The following is a 12,218-nucleotide window of genomic DNA, read 5'->3' on the forward strand; positions in this document are numbered from 1 at the left end:
GGTATTTAAAGGGGGAGGAAGGCGGCGGCGGCTCCGACTTGGGGAGGGGGTCAGGCGGTGGCGGCGGCTCGGACTCTCCCGAGTCCGGCGGCGGCATGGCGGGGAAGGCGGTGGCGCGGGCGGGCCGGCCTGGCTCGGCTGGGCTTCGGCCCAGTCGGGCGCTTGAGTTTTTTTTTAAATAATTTCACCGAACCGAAAAAAAATCTAGAAAAATTAAATAAAAATCTAAAAATACCAAAATAAATTTTTATCGCCCAAATAAAATATTTAGAGCAAGATGAAATTTTTTTGGCCCTTAAATGCATTTTTGAAAATCGCACATTTTTTTCTAAATTCAAATAAAATAGCAAAAACACCAAAATAAAACTTATTTGATTTTTTATTAAATCCTCATTATTTCTTTTTTTTGGGAAAGTCATTTTATCCCCTCTCTTTTATTTTTGTGATTGAAATAATTGAAGATAAAATAAATAAAATCAATTTATCCTATTTTCAAAATTTGAGAAACTCAAATATGAAAATAACGAAATCCCCAAGTCTCTCCATGGGTCCTTGAGTTGCGTAGAGTTTCTAGGATCGAGGCAAAATGCAATAAATATGATATGCAAGATGATCTATTTGTGTAACATTCCAAATTGAAAATTTGGGATGTTACAGGTACCGTCAAAAATACATATATTATTTTGCGTACCTCAAATCCTCTTAGCAGGCTCGTAAAAGCTTCATTCAAACCGCTTTTGGCGGATGAAATCTTTCTCAACCACCGTACCCATTAAGGTACGATGCGCCTCTGAGATAGCCGCTCGCTCTAGAAGACCCATCAGTGTGTCCGGTCGTGTGCTGGACAATCCCGGACTATTTTTGTTCCCTCCTTGGGAGCCGAATACTCCGGACTTCGGGCAGCCGGAGTGTTAACTTCTGGCCTTGGCGGATCAGGAGAAATCCTCCGTGACGACACCTCGGGGTCGTCCGGCCCATGTGGCGGGGAGGCAGGAGGAGGCTTTTCGCTCTCCATCATCTCCGGAAGAAGATCCCCCGAAGAAGAACTCTGTGGAGAAGGGCTATGAGCCGGACTGCAAGATATATGTCTCGGTTATTATTCTCAGAGATACAACAGGATATATTTAGCAAAGTACTTTTTTTACTTACAGCTCGATTGAGGGCTATCCCCCTTGCGGTCGCTGTGCCGTAAGGACGCCCTCTGGGGCAGGGCCCCCTGGCAAGGGTTTCTTCCCTCGTTTGGAAACCTCCGTTTCCAATTCTTCAGAGGCGTCCCTTTTCTTCTCGTAAGGAGAGGGAATTTTAGTTCACCTCCCCGACTATCCACCCTCGCGGAGGCACTTACTCTTTTTCCCCGATTTGGATGTGTAAAGTATGAAGCCCGCCTGTGGCTTCTCTATTCCTCCCCTCATCTTCTCCTGACGGCACCTAATATGGTCCGTGCTCGAGCATCCTGGTTAATAAAGGATCCGGTGAGCCTTCGGGAGGGGGGCCAAACACCTGATCCTCTCAGCTTTCCTTATCCAGTCCTGGCAGAGAGCAATTTTTCAGAATGATGTTGCAACAAACATAAAGGACGGCATGTTCGGTAGTGGAATTACTTACTTGGGTGTCCGGAGGGTTGCAGTTGAGACCCACATCCTCGGTGGTGTCCGGATACTTTATTTGTGATTCGAAGAACAATCCATACATCTCTTTGAGCGTCACTCCGAAGAATTGTTGAATAGTCTGCGGTCCATCCGGGTTGAACTCCCACATACGGAGAGACCGATGTTGGCATGGCAGGACCCGACGGACCAACATTACTTGCATTACCTTGACAAGACTGACATCCCTCTTAAGGAGGTCTCAGATGCGGCTTTGCAGTGTCAGCACGTCGTTAACTGGCCCCCAGTCCAGCCCCTTGTTGACCCATGATGCCAGTTGAGGCAGAGGGCCCAAGAGGAACGCTGGAGTGGTTGCCCGCTTTGTACCTCGAGGAGCTATGCTGTAAAACCACTCCTGTTGCCATAAGTCGGAAGCCTCCGTGAAGGAACCCTTTGGCCATGGGGCATTGGCGCCCTTGCTTATTATAGCGCCTCCCCACTCCGCGTGACGCCCATCAATCATCTTCGGCCTCACATTGAAGGTCTTCAGCCATAAGCCGAAGTGAGGGGTGATGGGGAGGAAGGCTTCACACACGATGATGAACGATGAGATGTGAAGGATGGAATCAGGAGCTAGATCATGGAAATCTAGTCCGTAATAGAACATGAGCCCTCTCACAAAGGGATCAAGACTAAAACCTAGCCCTCGGAGGAAGTTGGAAATAAATACGACACTCTCATTGGATTCGGGACTGGGGATGACCTGCCCTTGAGCAGGCAGCCTGTGCGGGATTTCGACGGTGAGATACCTGGCCTCCCTAAGCTTCTTGATGTCCTCCTCTGTGACAGAGGAAGCCATCCATCAACCTTGAAGGTTGGATCCGGACATGGTTGTGGGTCTGAAGCGCTTAGCTTTTGCCTTGGGTGTTAGAACTCGAGGTGAGGGAAGGGAAGGATCGACCATGGGAAGAAAAGGACAGGCCTTGGCCCCTTTATAAAGAGAACGAATATCAAGTGTCCCCCGCGTGGCCGTTTGGAACTTGCCTAAAATCGAGGAGTGATAAGGGGGCACACGATCTCTGCTTCTACAAGACGTGCCAATAAAACCTCCTTGTAATACGTGCACTAGCAGGTTCAGAAAAAAGGTTCGAATAAAGACCGGGCCATGGCGTGATGTCACGCTATAAAAAGTTGCCAGCAGATTAGATTTGTGGAATATTGTGCTCCCCACGGTGGTATGTGGAATTTGTTTTGCAGAGTCGGACACGATCCTTGTGTTCAAAATCTTCTATGGAGTATTCGGAGAAGGAACCCGCCTTGGAATGCCGAAGACAATCTACACGCTGGACTGATCGTCATTGAGGCCTGGTTCAGGGGCTACTGAAGGAGTCCTGGATTAAGGTGTCCTCGGACAGGCAGACTATATACTTTGGCCGGACTGTTGGACTATGAAGATACAAGATTGAAGACTTAGTCTCGGCCCGTGTCTGGATGGGACTCTCCTTTGCGTGGAAGGCAAGCTTGGCAATTCGGATATGTAGATCTCCTTCTCTATAACCGACTCTGTGTAACCCTAGCCCCCTCGGGTGTCTATATAAACCGGAGGGTTTAGTCCATAGGAAAAAGAACAATCATAATCATAGGCTAGCTTCTAGGGTTTAGCCTCTATGATCTCGTGGTAGATCAACTCTTGTAATACTCATATCATCAAGATCAATCAAGAATGAAGTAGGGTATTACCTCCATCGATACGTCCCGAACCTGGGTCAACATCGTGTCCCCCGCCTCCTGTTACCATTAGCCTTAGACACACAGTTCGGGGCCCCCTACCCGAGATCTGCCGGTTTTGACACCGACAGGCACGGCCACCCCTTGCGTCCCTCCTCTCTCTCCACTAAGGCCCACTAAGGCCCAATATTTCCCCCGGGGGGTTCCGGTAACCCCTCGGTACTCCAGTAAAATACCTGAACCACTCGAAACCATTTTGATGTCCGAATACTACCTTCCAATGTATTAATCTTTAGCTCTCGACTATTTTCGAGACTCCCTGTCATTTCTGTGATCTCATCCGGGACTCTGAACAAACTTCGGTCACCAAAACACATAACTCATAATATAAATCGTCATCGAACGTTAAGCGTGCGGACCCTACGGGTTCGAGAACTATTTAGACATGACCGAGACACATCTCCGGTCAATGACCAATAGCGGAACCTGGATGCTCATATTGGTTCCTACATATTCTACAAATATCTTTATCAGTCAAACCGCATAACAACATAAGTCATTCCCTTTGTCATCGGTATGTTACTTGCACGAGATTCGATCGTCGGTATCATCATACCTAGTTCAATCTCGTTACCGGAAAGTCTCTTTACCTGTTCCGTAATGCATTATCCCAGAACTAAATCATTAGTCACATTGCTTGCAAAGCTTACAGGGATGTTCATTACCAAGAGGGCCCAGAGATACCTCTCTGATACTCAGAGTGACAAATCCTAATCTCGATATATGCCAACTAAAAAAAACACCTTCAGAAACACCTGTGGAGCATCTTTATAATCACTCAGCTATGTTGTGACGTTTCGTAGCACACAAAGTGTTCCTCCGGTATTCGGGAGTTGCATAATCTCATAGTCAGAGGAATATGTATAAGTCATGAAGAAAGCAATAGCAATAAAACTTAACGATCATTATCCTAGGCTAAAGGATGGGTCTTGACCATCACATCATTCTCTAATGATGTGACCACATTCATCTAATGACAACACATGTCTATGGTCAGGAAACATAACCTTCTTTGATTAACCAACTAGTCAAGTAGAGGCATACTATGGACACTTTGTTTTGTCTATGTATTCACACGTGTACTAAGTTTCCGGTTAATACAATTCTAGCATGAATAATAAACATTCTTCATGATATAAGGAAATATAAATAACAACTTTATTATTGCCTCTACGGCATATTTCCTTCAATTTGTTGAGTTGAGAATGGACTTGAACGAACCTTCCTTGCTAGTTGAGGTGATGACGTCGCACCGATCAATGGGTTCCTCCACCACGTCATCTTTCAGATTGGGGCAAGAATAATGGGGTCATTTCCGGCCCGTTGCCTCCATGGAGAAGACGATCAAACAATGGCGGAAGGAAGGGTGAAGGCAAGTGGAGGGAGGAAGAGCGTGCGATAGCAGTTCCAAAGCAAGAGGGAAAGGCAACTAGGCGATGGATAGTTACCACGATACAAGAAGAAGCTAGTGTGGAGCGAATGGTTGCCACGGAGGTGACACACTAACGACAAGGTCGAGTGAATCACATGCCGTATATCGCACACACCAAGATCTGGCTGACCGTTTCTTTTGTGTTGCCTAATCACAAACAGTTCATCAGAGTGAACCGTATTATGTATATCGCACACACCTTCATCTGGCTGCCCGTTTGTTTTGTTCCTCCTCATCCCAAACAGTTAATTGAACTGAACTGTATGCCCTGCATCACACACGTGACTAAAATCCGAACCGTGTTTGATGCATCTGTCATCGCAAATGTTTTGCACCTTTTTTGATGGTTTTTTACACCATTGTTTGTGATTATTGCGTCGCACACAGTATTGTCGAAGGGTCTCTGATCGTAGTGTAGCGTTAGCAGCATCCTGTAGTAGTGAGCAACTAAACATTGTAATTCATGTTAGAAAAGATCTAGTCATGATGCACCCAACATTAGCTACACACAATGCATCAGCATGACAGCAGTGCTCTCAAGTTTTGGCGCTTATTTAGAAGGTGATGACACAACATAAAAGCAACTAGATAGTCCCTTCGCAGAGGGAAGCAGTTATTTGCAGGGGTGCGAGAGCTCAAGTTTTTAAAACAGAGGTAAATGAAGTTTTGAGAAATGCACCCTTCTTGTTTACTTCACGACCATCAGTTATCTATATCTTCCATGCTAAACACACTAGTGGCAGTTCTCAAGCGATAAAGTAAACGTTATGACTCCATAGGAGTTTTTGTTTGAATATTTGTAAGATTTTTCTGTTTGCAATTTGGGACTGGGAATCCGTATTACTACCCTTTTCTCGTGCAATGGTGAGTGAATAAACACTCAACCCGAGAATAACCCGCTTAGCATGGAAGATACCGACTACCTCCTGTCACTCCATGAACGATCGAGGCACACAAAAAGGATATTTATTTGAAGTTTTTAGAGATGGCACATGCAAATTTACTTAGGACGGCAGGGTAATACTGCATATAGGTATATATGGTGGACTCATCTGGAATAACTTGGGTCCAAGGTTTTTGATGTACAAGCAGAGATCCCACTTAGTACAGGCGAAGGCTAGCAAATAGGTTGAGAAGCGGCCAGCTAGAGAGCAACAACGGTCATGAACATACATTATGCATAAGTAACATTGGACACTAGCATGAGTGGGATATGAACACCATGAACATAAATATCATAGAGACTATGTTGGTTTTGATTCAACTACATGCATGAACATGTGGCAAGTCAAGCCACTCGAATATTCAGAGGAGGATACCATATCATCATACTACATCACAATCATTTTAACGTAGTGTTGACATCCAAGATAAATCATTATCCACTCTTGGCTACTTATGCATGGCATGAGGAACTATAATCTCTAATTGTCATTGCAAATGTTTAATCATAATGGGCTGAATCATGGATACTAGGTTAAACATATTTACAAAAATAGAACAAGTCGAGTTCATACCCATTTCTCTCTACCATGGCTAGTTCATCAAATATCGTCATTATTGCCTTTCACTTGCACAACCGAACAATATGAAAATAATAATAGTACAAGAGTGGCGTGGACTAACTTGGGATCTGCATACATTTTATTCAAGAGGAGAAGACAAGGTAAAATGGGCTCTTTGTTACATCAACAATAATGCATATGAGAGCCACTCAACATTTTCATCATAGTCTTCTCCTCGGCACAACTCAATAAAGAGAAAAGAAATTCAGAGAAACACACTGAAATGTTTTTGCAGTTTTTGGTTTTCTTGAACAAGCAAATAAAAGGGGAAAACAAAAACAAGAAAAACTATTTACACGGGAAAGCTCCCAACAAGCAAAAGAAGAACAAGGAAATCTTTTTGGGTTTTCTTTTTAGTGCTATAGATAACAACTCTAGAAAGAAAAATAAAAAAGAAGCAGGAGATATTTTTGGATTTTCTCAAAGTTTTTCAAACACACAAGAAGAAAGCGAGAAAATAAATTTAACATGGATAATACAATGAAAAAGTGTGGACACCGACAAATTAAGTGTGTGAACATGAATGTAAAGTCGGTGGAAATACATACTCCCCCAAGCTTAGGCTTTTGGCCTAACTTGTAAATCAGTAGTCGCCTGCACCATAGTCGGGGTGGTAGCTCACGGAGGCTCTCGGTGCGGATGCCTCAGCCTGTCGTGCAGCCACAACCGCCGTGTTGTGAGCTCGGGCCTCGCCCTCAAGATCAAAATATGTTCCCCTACTGTGATAATCAAAGAGAGCAGGTGCAGGAAAATATTTGTGCACAACGGAATCTTGATTAAACAACCATTTATAGGTGAAATTATGGGGTTCACCTTTAAAGATCTTATGGCATTTCATAGCATCAAAGTCTAAATACTACATGGGTAAAATAGGGTTATAGGGTAAAGGTGCAACACCCATCTCTCTTGCTAAGCGTGTGGCACAACTTCCAGCATAAAAATAACCACTACTAGCATTGTGTTGCAACCTTCATGCAACAATCACTCCAAGATTATAACTTCTGTCACCGGAGAGAGCGGTGCGTATGTGGCTCAAGTCTGGAGCACAAAGTGTTCTACAATCTTGTTTGCCTGCAATACATTTTCCATTCAACGGTGCAAAGTACTGAATTGCGGGAAAATGAATGCTCTTTATCCTAACTTGCGTCACTCCCCTAGTCTCACCGTAGCAAAGACTAGTCAAGAACGCTTGAAACTCAGACCTTGGTGGTCGTCTAGCAAACCCCAAAATGGGATTCTGTAATATTGAGCAGATCTCTCTAGTGATATGGTAAAAGGATTTTCAAACAGTTTAAATGACACCCTAGACTCGCGGGGATGGAATTTGAATCCTTTGACCATTGATTCAGTGAGAGTGTGGTGTTGATTGCACTTATCTGAAATGTAGGGATTGAGATCGGCATTGTGAACATATTGCTCAAATTCCTCCTTAATGCCCACACTCACCATATAATCATCGCATGGCCATAGGCATGTTTTGGTGGCGTCATCTCGTATGGAACCTTCACTTGGTCCAACATAAGACCGACGAGTGTAGCTATCGCTATAAGATGCTCCCAAGGATCTCCTTGAAGAACTCCTTCCAAAAAGGTTCATCATATTCGCATACAATTTTCTGAAAAATTTTGGGTGGCAAAAATTTATCAACAAAACATTACAAGATTGATAACAACTACTCATAGGGATACATAGAGGCCATAGCAAGCATTCAAACTACTTAGAACTCTAAGAATTCAACGGGCAAAAACTAATTATTCAAAATATAAACCACTAAAGCAAAAACTAATTGGACAAACGAAGGAGTCACATACCAAGCAACAATCCCCTGGAACAGTTTTGGAAACGGAGCTTCGAGCAAAGAGATTCAAATCCACGGGTTTGAGAGCAAGAACACGAGAGAGAGAGAGAGAGAGAGAGAGAGAGAGAGAGAGAGAGAGCAACGGTGATTTTTTTCTGGAGGTAGGTGGTGATGTGAGATGAAGAGATAAGTGAGGGGTGGGGCCCACATGGGGACCACAACCCACCAGGGCGCGCCTGGGGTCCTGGCGCACCCAGGTTTGTTGTGCCCACCTGGTGCACCTCCCTCTGATGTTATTTGCCCAAAAATTCTTAAATATTCAGAAAAAATCATATCAAATTTTCACACATTCTGAGAACTTTTATTTTTGGGTCATTTTTTATTCGACGGAAAATTCAGAAAACAGACAAAACATGACATTTTATTTTATTTAACTAACAAAAACAGAAAACAAAAGGTAGGGACAAAAGGTAGTGCTCACTAAATTCATCAACTTCATAACTCTCAAAAATGATCCTTTAATAAGGTTGATCAAGTCTTATTAACAACTACTTTCGATTAGCATAAAATCGAAGAACTTTCGTAAATCACTAAGTTACCTCAACGGGGATATGCATGGCCTCAACAATAAGCATTTCATGTTTCTTTTTAACGGTAGGTAGAGGTAGTTGAAAACTTCCAATAGTCACTACTGCAGGATACTGCTAACGCGACACTACGATCGGAGACCCTTTGCCGACACTGAGTGCGATGCAATAATCGGAAACGGTGGTGTAAAAGAACCATCAAAAAAGGTGCAAAACATTTGCAATGGCGGAGCCATCAAACACGGTTCAGATTTTAGTTGCATCTGCGATGCAGGACAAACGATTAATCCATTCAAACTGTCTGCGATGAGGCAGCACAACAGAATTAGGCAGCTATAACAATGTGTGTGCGATGCAGGACACATGGTTAATCCATTCCAACTATTTGCGATGAGGTAGAACAACAAAAACGGGAAGCCATATCAATGTGTGTGTGATATACAGCATACGGTTAAATCGGATGAACTATTTTCAATTAGGGAACACAACAGAAATGGTTCAACTTAACAAGATGTGTGTGATATGCTGCATACAGTTCACATGGATGAACTGTTTGCGATGAGCCAAAACAACACAAACGAGTCGTGTAAACAAGATGTGTGTGATACGTGGAAAATAGACGACTCGGATGAACTGTTTGCGATGAGAAATTACAACACAGACGGTCAATGCAGTTACTTCGTGTGTGATTCTCAGTGTACAAAAAACTTTGAAAAATGCAAACTAGTTGCTTGTGGTGGTGCAGTATCGCACACGATGCATCTGCAAGTACTCGTGTGCGATGATTAGTATGTTACACATATGTTTCCTTATGTTAACATGTGTATGAATTTGCAATATGGACAGCTAATATGCAAATGCTTTCTGGCCATCGGGCTCACGCTTAAACTCAATGAACTGTGTACGACACTAATACTTTCCATGAAAATTTATGAACTTGGGTTACAGAATTTGAGTAACATATATATATAGGTTACACTATTCGACAAAAGGAGGATCTTCATAACATGGTTTTGACAACCATATGGTCCATATCTACATACTTAACATAGTAACAACTATCACATTTTAAGAGGCTAAGGGCCAACAACCATATGGTCCATATCTACATACTTAACATATATAGTAACAGTTAGCACATTTTAAGAGGCCGAGGGCCAACAACCACAACTATCCACTAGAAGCAGCTTGATCATGGCAACTCGGCATCTCGTCAATAAAAAGGAAGAGCCCTCCTAGGTCTTGGTAGATCATGAGTAGAACAGTGTCTCCAATTTTCCAATATGGATGCATTGCCATGAGAAGCAAGAACTTGTTAATTTGAATGGCTCCACTTCTGCGGGAAATGAAGTACCTTGCAATCACTTTGGCGTTATTAGTAGGCACAGGTGTAAGTCGACCAGACGGGAAATCGATCCAGGAACTGCTATAGGGGGCAATTTTTGTTGACATGTAGAATAAAAAAATTGTAACATATCGTTGAAGATATATATAGTTTATGAGCATCAACATTAAAATAAGACTTTTTACCAGCATTTTGTGCACATAATTGGTCTTGTTTAGTGTGTGCACCATAGGTCCAATTAATCCCATCCAAAATCCAGCGTTCATACGTTGTGCTATCTCTGTCAGATTATCAACAAAGTCTATGACATGCTTCAAGTACTTCCAATGAAATTTGGTACGCTTAGTAACATACAGATCGTTCACTATGCATCCAACATATCCTACTTAAAAGGTGGAAAGGTAATATTTATTCAGAACATGATAGAAGAATATATAGTGCACATAAATTGGTAAATAGAATTTGTTACTGCCTAGGAACGGAGTCAGAATATGATATCACAATTGGTTGCTTAAATAGTGATTAATTGGTTGCTTAAATAGAAATATGACAGCAAGGAGAAAGTTGAAAGAACACTAACCTCGATCAGACTTTGATCGGCTGATGACGTTGGGGAAGTAAACATCCACGTTAATTAGACCAGGATGTGGTGCATGCACTAGAATCTTATTGCCAGCTTTCAGTTCATAACACTTAGACATGTTTCTCCGAAGGTCCGCATTAAAATAGAAGTGACCATATTTATCAAGTTTTATGCTAACCGTCATTGTAAATCCATGCTGCGTTGTCAATCTGACATCCTGGGAGTCATCAGCAAAGTAAAGCCCAAGATTTCCTTCTACTCCTGCTCTTGCAAAGCAAGGGATGTACTGCTTGAAATGAAAATTAAGATCATAAATTAGATATATTGAAATAACAGAGCAACATGCAAATATGGGAGTAACTGATGAACAAATCCATATACATACAGGGCTGGACTATTCTGTTACCGGTAACAGAATATTATTCTATTACCCTCGGTCCCTATAAGAGTGTGACACGCAGACGACAGGAGAAACTCCCAGACCCGTCCCCAATCTAACCAACCTCCTACCGTCGGAGGCAGCCGTCGCGGGCGAGCGAGCGACGGCGGCAGCCGGAGCGAGGGAGCCCGCGGCAGCGTGACGGGTAGCTCCTCTGACACACGTACGTGCTGCTGCCGGCTGGCTGTCTGCACGCCTCCCCGCCGACGGGCTCGCCGGCCCCTCCCCGCGTGCTTTCCCTCCAACAGGTGCCTCTCCCTCCACGCGCACCTCCCCGTCGAAGGGTGTCAGATCCTCCCTGCACGCCTCCCCTCCAACGGGCTCGCCGGCCCGTCCCGACCTCCGGTGGCTGCCGTGGCCCGTCCCCGCCTCCGGCGGCTGCTGCGCACCGTTCCAGCCTCCCTCCGCCGCCGCGCACCGCCATCCCCGCCCCACGCCGCCTCCCTGTGCCCCTCCGCCGTGCGCCGCCACTCCGAGCCCCGCCGCCCTGTGCCTGTCACCCCCCGCCTTGCGCAGCATCCCACCGGCCGGACCAGCTGCCGGCAGAATCCAGCCGCGCTCCCGAGCTTTGTCTTCTTCCTTGCCGAGACACGCGACAGCCACCCCAGTTCGGGTGTAGTAAGTACCTTAGTACGAGTTAAAAACAGTGGTCCTTTCGGAATAAAAGAAATGGCCGAAATTCAAATTGTAAATATTCAAGTAAAAAAAGAAACCCCATGAAAGTCCTGCTTAGTAAGTACCTTAGTGCAAATCGTAAAATGAGAGAAGTTCAGAACATCGTTGTCAAAAAAATGTTGAGTTCAAAAAATAAGAAGTGTACAGACTGTAGCTTAGCATTTGATAATTGTTTGCAACATTTACAACCTGTGGATGATGATGTAATTGTTTTCATGCGTTACCATATGTCCAACAGTACAGTATGTATTTTATAATCAGTTCAGAGGGCATATCAAATTCGGTATGGATTATTGCATCAATGGTTACTATCACAAAACACAAAATTTCTTGGAGAAGAAAATTCAGCCAATTCAAGTATATAAACCATGCAAGTTCGGTAATGATGACACGTCGAAACACATTTTAAACTAAACCTAA

Source organism: Triticum dicoccoides, chromosome 7B (genome assembly GCF_002162155.2).
Source record: "Triticum dicoccoides isolate Atlit2015 ecotype Zavitan chromosome 7B, WEW_v2.0, whole genome shotgun sequence".
Lineage (NCBI taxonomy): Eukaryota > Viridiplantae > Streptophyta > Magnoliopsida > Poales > Poaceae > Triticum > Triticum dicoccoides.